Here is a 10,044-nt window from a genome sequence, read left to right on the forward strand (position 1 = left end):
TCTTTTAGTTTAAAACCATTACCCCTTGTCCTATCGCAACAGGCCCTGAAAAGTCTGTCCCCATCCTTCTTTTAAGCCCCCTTGAAGTATTGAAAGGCTGCAATAAGGTCTTCCCAGAGCCTTCTCCTCTCTAGGCTGAACAGCCCCAACTCCCTCAGCCTTTCTTCATAGGAGAGGTGTTCCATCCCCCTGATCATTTTTGTGGCCCTCCTCTGGACCCACTCCAACAGGTCAGTGTCTTTCTTGTGCTGAGGGCTCCAGAGCTGGACGCAGTCCTCCAGGTGGGGTCTCACCAGAGCAGAGTAGAGGGGCAGAATCCCCTCCCTCGACCTGCTGGCCACGCTTCTTTTGATGCAGCCCAGGATACGATTGGCCTTCTGGGCTGCGAGCGCACATTGCTGGCTCATGTCCAGCTTTTCATACACCAGTACCCCCAAGTCCTTCTCGGCAGGGCTGCTCTCAATCCCTTCATCCCCCAGTCTGTATTGATACCGGGGGTTGCCCCGACCTAGGTGCAGGACCTTGCACTTGGCCTTGTTAAACCTCATGAGGTTCACACAGGCCCACTTCTGGAGCTTGTCCAGGTCCCTCTGATCTGAACAGTGGGAGAGAGAATTGCAATGCCTTCGGAAGGTATACCCATAGCTATCCTGGGAGATAAAGGAGACCAGATTAGTGCCTTCTATTCTAGCTGCACTAATGGTTCGCCTGCATTGAGCAGACCTCCATCCCTCCCTTCCCTTTCCACTCACTGGGGTTGTGGTGGTTCTGCTGAACTTGAACTGAGAGAAGAGGAAGCAAGTCAAAAAATGCTCGATTGTAATCTACAGAACATGAAGACACGGCTTAAATGAAAATACATAAAATGCTTGTCTATCTACTGCCTTTCATACTGTTGGGTGCTGGAGAAAGTCTGCTGGAGAGCCACTTCTCTGTTGGTAGAAAATGCTGATGCTCAGACTCTTTGTTGGTTGTTTTCCATGAATTATCCCATGAGTAAAATTGTAGATTCCTCCCGTGCATTGCAGAACTTTTACACTGACAGCAATTTCCTCCCTGACCTCGGCTAGGTGTCTAGCGAGAGCCCTCCTGCCTCCCCGGCTTGGGTGATGAGAGCTCAATCTCTCCTTGCAGTTAGCTTTAAGCATTGCTTAAAATCACTGCTGCAGATACTAGGAGATAGCAAGAATGGGAGCTATGCTGTGGAGCAGCCCCTCAACTGTCAGCCATAGGCACAACAGTCACCAGAGAAGAGGAGAGGGGAAGGGAAGGGAGGGGAGGAGAGGGGAAGGGAAGGGAGGGGAGGGGAGGGGAGGAGAAGGGAGGGGAGGGGAGGGGAGGAGAGGAGTTGGGGTTGTTCGAGGAGGGGAGGGGAGACTTTATTGCAGCCTATCCAGAGGAGAGGAGAGGAGAGGAGAGGAGAGGAGAGGAGAGGAGAGGAGAGGAGAGGAGAGGAGAGGAGAGGAGAGGAGAGGAGAGGAGAAGAGAATGTGCTGTACTAAGCTAGTGTTGGACACCTGCTACCACTAAAAATGTTCGGTACCTCTCCAGCCTCTTAGCACTTGTGATGAACCACTGCACTGGAGCAGTCCGGGCTCCCACAGCAGGGCACTTGGGCTAACGCCGAACCCCTGGCCAACTGTCTGCGTGAGATTTGGTGGCACTGTTACTAAGAGCAGAGGTACAGAGGGGTGTTTTCTTGCTCAGGGAACATGTTCAAGCTTTGGTACCTTCATAGCTCAACTCCTGGTACGTAATCTGTACATACATTTGACACCTTCCCTGTTCCTGCCGGCTCTGGGTAGTTCTCATTGCTGCCCCTGCTATGCATTGGAAGTCCTTCTTTCTGTGTAGTACCAGCGGGGTGCAAGTACATTTACCCACACAGTATGCCTCCCCTTCAGAAGAGCACCCCTACTGTGAGCTACCATGTTGCTCTTGCTACAAATGGAGTTAAAATCAAAAGGAGTTGAACTCTTGTCAGTATAGGACACTTTCTTTAAGCTTCTGCTAATAAGCATGTGATCACAATCCTAGTGCTACAGTCCCTGGTAAAGATACTTTCATTCAGTGCAAAGGAAAAACAGAGGAAGTTTGCTCTGTTCCTCTTTCTTGGTTTCACCTCCAGCCACGTTGTATCTGGTTACAGATTAACTCTTGCTGCACAATACCCGTTATCACTCACAATGAAATGGAAACCCAGGCTACTTTGCTAAATGAACAGAAAGGTTCTGTAATTACTGTGAGGTCCTTCCATACTTCTGTGCCCCCCACTGAAACACCCCTCAGAAGCACATAGAAAGTCGCAACTAAGGGATAGCTCAGGGCCTTCAGATTAAAGGAAAGGGGAACAGGGGCTGTAGATTGTTCCCTCTGTCTTCAGTAGAGAAAATACTGTTTTCACACATCTGTGCTAAATCAAACACTGATCTTTTCATTCCTGACGTTAATACATTAGGTGTGGAACTCACACTGCCAACCTGAAAAGGTCCTTTGATGAATGTATTGCTCTTCACTCAGGAAGAGCAAGACAATAAACAACTGACTGAGTCCTCGCTCCAGGCTGCAGATCTACCATCTCCTCATCTTTTGTCTCACACTGTATGCCAAGATTTATGGAGAAAAATTCCAAAAGAGTGAGGAAACAGAAGTGCTGCCTTTTGCTCCAGAGAAGAAAGAGATCTGTCCTTGAAATCTCACATCAGAAATCCCCCAGCTTCGACTGGCTGGGGCCTTCAGTCTGTGTGGGAAGGCCCTGCCGCAAGTGAGCAGTCAGCTGCTGTTTAGAATACAGCATTGATTTGGGAACCCAGGAACAAAAGCATTGAAGGAGTCAATTTGGATTTAAAAAAATCTTGTGCCAAGGCAACGATCTCTGTTGGGATCTCCACACAGAGGAACTGCTTCTCACTTTTGACACCCATGTGCTGACACGCGTGACAGGAATCGCTGAGTTCGTTCCCTGCTAGGACACCATCCTCATCATTAGAAACCGTTCTTGTAACTAACACCTTTATTTACAGTTTCAGGTGAGAAACTGGTAACAGCTGGACTATGGGTTTGAAGTGACTGACTTATTTTTGCAGGAAGTTTTTGCAGGTAGTGCAGGGAGAGGCAAGAGACGGTAACTTTTCCTGCAGCTGCACCTGTTCTGCAGGTAAACAGAAGACCCTTCCCTCAGACCTGACAGCCTGACACTGTCTCCAGGCTCACTAATGTAACAAAAAGAGGAATGCCAGCCCCCTGGTGCTGCTTTTTCTGCTTTTCACAAGTATGGTGATTTCAGAGGATTCCAACATGCTTTAAAACCAGTGGCACATCCTAGGGACTGGCTGGCCTACTGCATATGGAGGGAGTGCAGCTCTGCTAGCCTCAGGATGGTCTAAGAGATACAGGATTATTGTCTCCTGCCTGGGATCTTTCTCTGCCTCTCTACACTCACACAGGGTTGTGGAGACCACTGTATCCTGACAGTGCCCTCCGATGTGTAGGAGAAAGGGAGAAGGATTATGCTGGGAGATGAGGGAGCGGGCTCAGTCCGTGTCCTCAGAAGGCTGGTGAGGGGCAGAGAGGTGAGGGGAGAAGGATCTGGTTGCTCAACATTCCAAAAAGGTCATATCCTCAGGCCAGTCAGCTCCCCTCCCGAGAGAGGCTGTATTCAGCTCTCCTACTCTGTGGCCGTTCATCACTGTGAAAAGCCAAGCCAACTCTTGAGGGAAGACCAGAGATGCAGCGGCCAGCCACCTTCGATGACAAAAATGGAAAATAGGAAAATGAAATTCTGGACTGTGCCAGGAGGACTGAAAAGCAGCAAGATACTCCCTTACCACTGCCGGGCAGAGTAAACCTCATCACAGGGAGAGCAACCCGCTGTTAGCAGAGAGACTTGCCAGTCTGCCAGGCTCTCTATCTGCGAACATCGGGGGGCTGTTTGGACCCCCACAAACACACCCAGCAACTGCAGTGGCCAGTACTCAAATGCAATCCCTCTCTCACAGAAAGAAGCATTTCCTGTACAGTACCTAGAAGGAGGCACTATAAGTAACTGATATTACAGTGAGAGAGAGAGAACATGTAAGTGCTGTCCCACACTTGAATTTGGGCAGGACATTAAGGCTACAATGAAAGAAAACAATGAGATCTCTGATGACCACACCAACCTTCAGGCTCTCATCTCACTGAAAGGAAGGCTTGCCCCATAGCTGCTCATGGAGCTGATGCAGGGAGCAGATGTTACTGCTTTTCTGTGCCTAGTCCTTCTTCCTCAAACTCTCCTCCAAGGCCTCTACAGAGATACTGTCTTCAAGTTAAGCTGATAGAAACGTCAAATCTTGATTGCAGCCATGAATCTGCTCGTGAACTCTGCTGGCCACAATGCCACAGAGCTGCCTTAAAGCTCTCTTAAAAATGTGAGGCATTCCAGTCATTTTAATTACTGTGCATTGCATAAGCCAGAAACCAGTTCATACAAAGGAACAACAGAAGAGTGATTTTCAATCGCTCTCACTCTCTTCTCTGCTTAGTGCCAGCCTCCAAAGCTCTGGGAACACCAGCTCTTATTACCATTTGAAGCACTTCATCTATTTGAAATCTCTTTGTTCAGTCACTTAAAGCTATTGATGCAGTTTAGAAGGGTTTAAAAAACAAAAACAAAACTTCAGTTTGGAAGTGGCTACAGCAGCATGAAAGCAAAGCAAGAGAAATGAAAAAACTTATTATAAACCAAAATGAGAGAAAATTAATTGCTTGGAATGAGGCACAGGCAGGTAGAGCCAAGCAAATCACATCGTGTCCTCCGCCCTGGACTCTGTCAGACCATCTAATCACAGCCTCCTGGCTTGAACCCTGCATGGTACTGAGTCCTTTGGCCCTGATCCAGAAATGCACTTTATTTAACTTTGTGCATGTAAACAGTCCTGTTGACTTCAGTAGAGCATCTTGTGTGCTTAAAGTTGAACATGTGCCTTAGTGTTCTGCTGGATTGGGGCCAAAGAGCGCAGTCATGTGCAGGAAACATTTTCAGCTTGATAAGGCTGTTAAAAGATATTTCCTGGTTGCCCTTCTGCAGCTGATGCCACATCACAGCCTGGATTGGAGGATCCCCGCACGACCGAGAAGGTGATTTCATATTCTACAATCCTTTATAATGTAGTACTCCTGGGGACACATGGTGCCTATGGTCTGCTCCCAGGCTGGGCGCTCTCTCTAAGCACAATCTGTAAAGGATCCTTGAAGACTGAACACAGTATAGAACCGTTAGAGCTGATGAAGTTTTAATGGTGTAGCTCTAATTAAAAGCTTGGGATGGGATAGAGTGTTACCTATGTCTGGCTTGCAGACAGGAAGGTGACATAATTCCTTTGCAACCTCAGAGAAAGAGATCAAATGAATTTTTTTCATATATATTTATAGAATCAAAAACATTTTTGAAGAAAGAGTCTTCTTATTTTAAGTAGCATATTAAGTTCACTGATACAACAGAGGAATTAATAGAGGAGGAATTTTTTTCAACCTTTTTCACACTCATAAATCGTAGCAAATACAAACATTTTAAACAAAACAGTATTCTCAAAGGACAGCGTCAGAAAAAACAGACATTCTGAAAAAGAAATGGATAATCAGGAAATACGAGAATCTTTTGCTAATGCAATGCATGACCACTCTGTACTGCCCTACGACATGGCATGACTGTGCTGTAAAAAAGGACATCAGATGGCTCTGAAAAGCACCTATCCTTTCCCACCTGCTGCATAAAAGCAGAAAACCAATGATATCTCCTAGAGGGTGTGATGCTGAGCTGGTGTAAAAGATATGAGGATTGTCAACTTCAAGAAAAGTTTTTAGGACAAGAAGAGGCTTTTGAGCAACTTGGCAGCTGGACAATTTAGAATGCTAATGGCAGGACTCCACACTCATGAATCAAGTCAGGTTACTGTGGAAAAGTTAAAATGGAAAAATGCCCATACTTCAGAAGCTTTTAAAATTAATATATTGTTCATGGAGGTGGCAGGACTGTTTGGAGTGCAGGCCGAAGTCTCCTGACTTCATTCATGCCATGCTCAGTTTAAGCCAGCTGAGGTCTGGTGGTGAGCTGGAGTGTTTGCAGCTACTATATGTGTCAGGGTTTTTTTCCTCTGGTGGTGGTGGTAGTGGGACTATTTCTTTGTCTCTCTCTTTCTCTCTTTCTCTCTTTCCCCCTTTCTCTCCCTCTCCCTCTTTCTCTCCCTCTCCCTCCACCCCCCTCTGTTTTTTGGCCAGCAGTTCCTGTAGTTTGATGAAGCCCTTTTGTACTACTTACATTCAGGTGCTTTTGTCAGTTCAGAAGCAGCTTTCTGCCAGCGCCTGGCATCCCTCACAGTGCAATGTGATCAGAAGGGAAGTGAATATGCCTTTAGTTCATTTACAGCAACACCTTATGCCTCTCGAAGGAATATCCCAAAGTGATTTTATCTCCGTCTCTGCAGCTAGCTCTGGGATGGTCCTTTCCAGCCACAAGCAGGACTTGTGGAAGGAAAATGATAGTTAATATGCTCCTGATGTAAACTGCAGTGAGTATCTATGGAAGCAGAAGTTCATTCTCTCTCCTGAAATTTAACCAAGACAGCCAGCTTAATATCTTTCCTTTTCCAAAGAGTGGGTTCTTCAGATATTGCAAGAAAGCTAGCTTCAACCGCAAAAAATGCAACCATCTCTTGCAGCGCAGTGCCCCCTAGCACTGTCTCTACACATTCATGCAGGACTGAGGGAAGAAGGCCACTTTGCTCAGTCAACAACACCTGCAGGACATGGCTTTCCCTGGGAATTTTCACACCAACTATTGACCCAGCCCGGTCATGCTTAGCTTGTGGGATCCGACAAGATCACAGCGTGAAGTGGTGTGGCTGCCCAGTAAAGCAGAGAGATCCTTAATTGTGTTCAACAGTGTGTTCTTGGTGGAGGACTAGAAGAACATAGATTTCTTTATTTGGTGACATTAACCAAACGTGAACTTTAATTTTCTCATATGAAGATCAAGGTCTTTATTTTCTCCTTCTTTCTCTGCTACATTTTTTATGGCCATGTAAGGCTTAAAGTTTTATCTAGGCAAAGGAGCTGAATGCTAGTTTTGTTTTTATTTTTTCCCTTTGCAGTTTCTCCCATGCAGACAGGGCATAGAACGGCAATTCAGATAGAGTTCTCCTTTCAGTTCCTTCATTGACTTTCTGTGTTACTTTGACCCCATTATCAAAATTTTCTCCTATAAATAAACACTTGGAACCCCTGCCTGGCTCTTCCAGAGTGCACTTTACTGGTAGGTCTCAAAGGAGAGAGGCTAATCTCGAATATCTAATAGATATTATTAGAGGATAATATACAATATCTCTATTTAAAGATGATAAAATGAACGTGCAGGCAGGTTAAATGATTTAACCAAGGCCTCCCAGCAGGCCACTGGCCAGACTAAGTTTTCCTGAGTATTAATTACCCGTGATTTACAAAAATAAAGCACTCTGGTTTCTGTGTATGAAAGGTACCCTTTAAGTGGCAAATAAATATTGTTATTATTGTACAGTATACAGTCCTGGTTGAAAAACCTGCATCCCTACTACTGTAGAGAAGTTAATCTCTTTTTCAAAAGAATATCTAGGTGTCAAAAAAGCAGGTGAATCAGCTAAGTCCTAACTGATAGAACACAGGTACTACTACTCCAGGCAATGCTAATACATGCATTAAAAAATTTCTGGATCACCGCTCAAATACTGCTATAAAAGGCAGTGGTAAGCCGCGACACACAGACAGCCTGCACACCATCCCTTCCAAACAGATGTGCCCTGCCACTGGATCAAACCGTGGCACTCCTTTTCATCCTGAAAAGTAATCGCAGATTACTTCTCTGGGTTATATCTGAAAAGTGAACTAGATCCTGTAATCAGCACAAACTCCATGTTACTTTAACAAGTTTGGTCAGCCTCACTGTAAATGAGCTACTTCCATGCCTTGGAGGGCCCTGTGTAACTTCAGTAACTTCTAGCCCCCTTTCTCTCCCTTTTCAGAAATTGAGAAGATCACCGAAGGGTTTGTTTTTCGGTCTCCTCTGAATGTGTCCTGCATCTGTGTATTGTAGTGACTCTTAGCATTCACACAGCACCCAACATCTTTAAAGCTTATTACAAAACATTCAGCTTGTTAGTCCTCAGAACATGCAGGAAAGTTGTTATTATAGAAATGAAGAAACATACTCAGAGGAATTAGTTGGCCAGAGAGTGAAGGGAGGTGGTGCTGGAGCTGTGATTATAATCTAGTTGTGTGTGGGCCAAACTCTTTGTTATTTACACCAGTGTCAGGTTATGGAATAACTCCACTTCTCTCAGATACTGATCTGAGATGTTGATAGACCAGGTGTATCATGATGTTGGTGATATCAAACTTTTTACAACAACAAAGAAAAAATGAAAGTGCCAGACACACCTCATTTTTCTTCCGTGTTACTCTGCTGAGGTCGGTGGACTTGTTCCTTGTTTACACCCGGTAAGACTGAAATGACAGTCCAACCTGACAGATTCAACTTCAGCTGTAGTACCTTGAACAGCCAGTCCAAGCACCTAAGGAGGGTTTCTCATATTGCAATTTGGAGCCCAAGGATTCAGACACTGATGTGCCTAAATTGAATGTCCTGTTTAATACCCTGCCTCATACATACTTATATGACCCGTTAGCACCTCAACACCATCTAATTTTTTCAGTGTGTTCACTAATCCACATTCCTGATAAGCTCCCATCACTATTATCCCCATTACACAGATTGGGATTTGAAGCAGTGTGAGGTGAAGCTGTCACACAGGTTGTCTGTGTCACAGCAAGGGTAGGAACCTGTGTTTCCCACTGTTAGCACTGTAACCTCAATCTCTACTAGCAACACCCATCTTGAAGCTTTTGTGTACCGATGCTCCAAATAAAAGCATGTGTTTCTATAAGACTGGAGGTTTTAATTTTATATGGACGGTATGATTAAAGAAAAGGTGTAGGCAGGCTGTGCTTCACCCAGATGGAGCAGAATTGTAAATCTAAAGACTTAGCTGACTATTTAGAAATTTAGGACAGCTGGTCCCTGGCCTTTAATACCAGCATAATTTATAACTAGACATGCTTAAGTCTTGTAAACCCCATGGAAAGTACTCTGACATTATATACACTGGTTTGATACTGTGATTAATCACCCCTCAGTCCCTTTGCAGGATAATAAGGCTGTCTGTATCTTGCAGCTGGCAATCTCATTCCTTACAATCCCAGCTCTTCTCTAACATTTACATTTCTACAGCTGATAGAAATTTATGTTTCCAAAAGGGGATAAGGGAAAACAAAACAAACAGGACTTTTCTATAAATTCCACTAAAGCTGCTCTGCTAAAATATACTTTGAGATTAAATGTTGGGAGTGCCTGGGTAGATACGATACTGCTTCTTCCAGCTCGGTTTTAGCAGTTTATGACCCCTTTCTGATTGAAAGCCCTGAGAAGGGGAAATGATGGGTTGTGGTGGGGTGACAGGAGAAGAAGGAGCAGGATTAAAAACCGCAGGATGTAATCCCAGTTTACAGTTCAGCTAGGTCCTGTCTTTCTTTTCCTCCATCCTCTTTTCACTGCCTATTGAAGGAGGAAAAGAAGGAACACACTGCACCCCTCTTGCGTTTTCTGATCGCTTTCTGAAAGCCCTTTAGAGTACTATTTCACCTCCTCCAGTTTAAAATCAGCCTGCAGACAGCCTAGATGGTGTCGAGGGAAACAGCCCAAGCTTTCCAAGCGAACAACAAACTCCGCGTGTGTTTTCCAGGTGCCTCTTCGCACCCTGAGGTGCGGAGCGGGGTGGCCGAGGGGAGGCAGGTCCCGACTGGGGTGGCGGGGGACTGCTCGGGGCAAGACCCGTCCGGGCACTGACCGCCGCGGGACGGATACTCGCCGATACCTCGGAGGTACTAGTTTTTAAGAGTTTCAACCCCCCCGGCGGCACCAGCGGCGGGAGGGGACGTAAGCTGGGGACGGGGACTTCTCCTCCGAACGGCCGGCCA

The 10,044-nt window shown here is 45.7% G+C and overlaps 1 protein-coding gene across 2 annotated transcripts in view; it reads right to left on the reverse strand.

The window, feature by feature from the left end:
* SYN3 (synapsin III) overlaps positions 1-10,044 on the reverse strand; it is a 185,749-nt gene that overhangs the window by 82,406 nt on the left and 93,299 nt on the right. The gene's annotated exons all lie outside the window — the stretch shown is intronic.

This window comes from Aptenodytes forsteri, unplaced genomic scaffold, assembly GCF_000699145.1.
Source record: "Aptenodytes forsteri isolate BGI_AS27 unplaced genomic scaffold, ASM69914v1 Scaffold482, whole genome shotgun sequence".
Lineage (NCBI taxonomy): Eukaryota > Metazoa > Chordata > Aves > Sphenisciformes > Spheniscidae > Aptenodytes > Aptenodytes forsteri.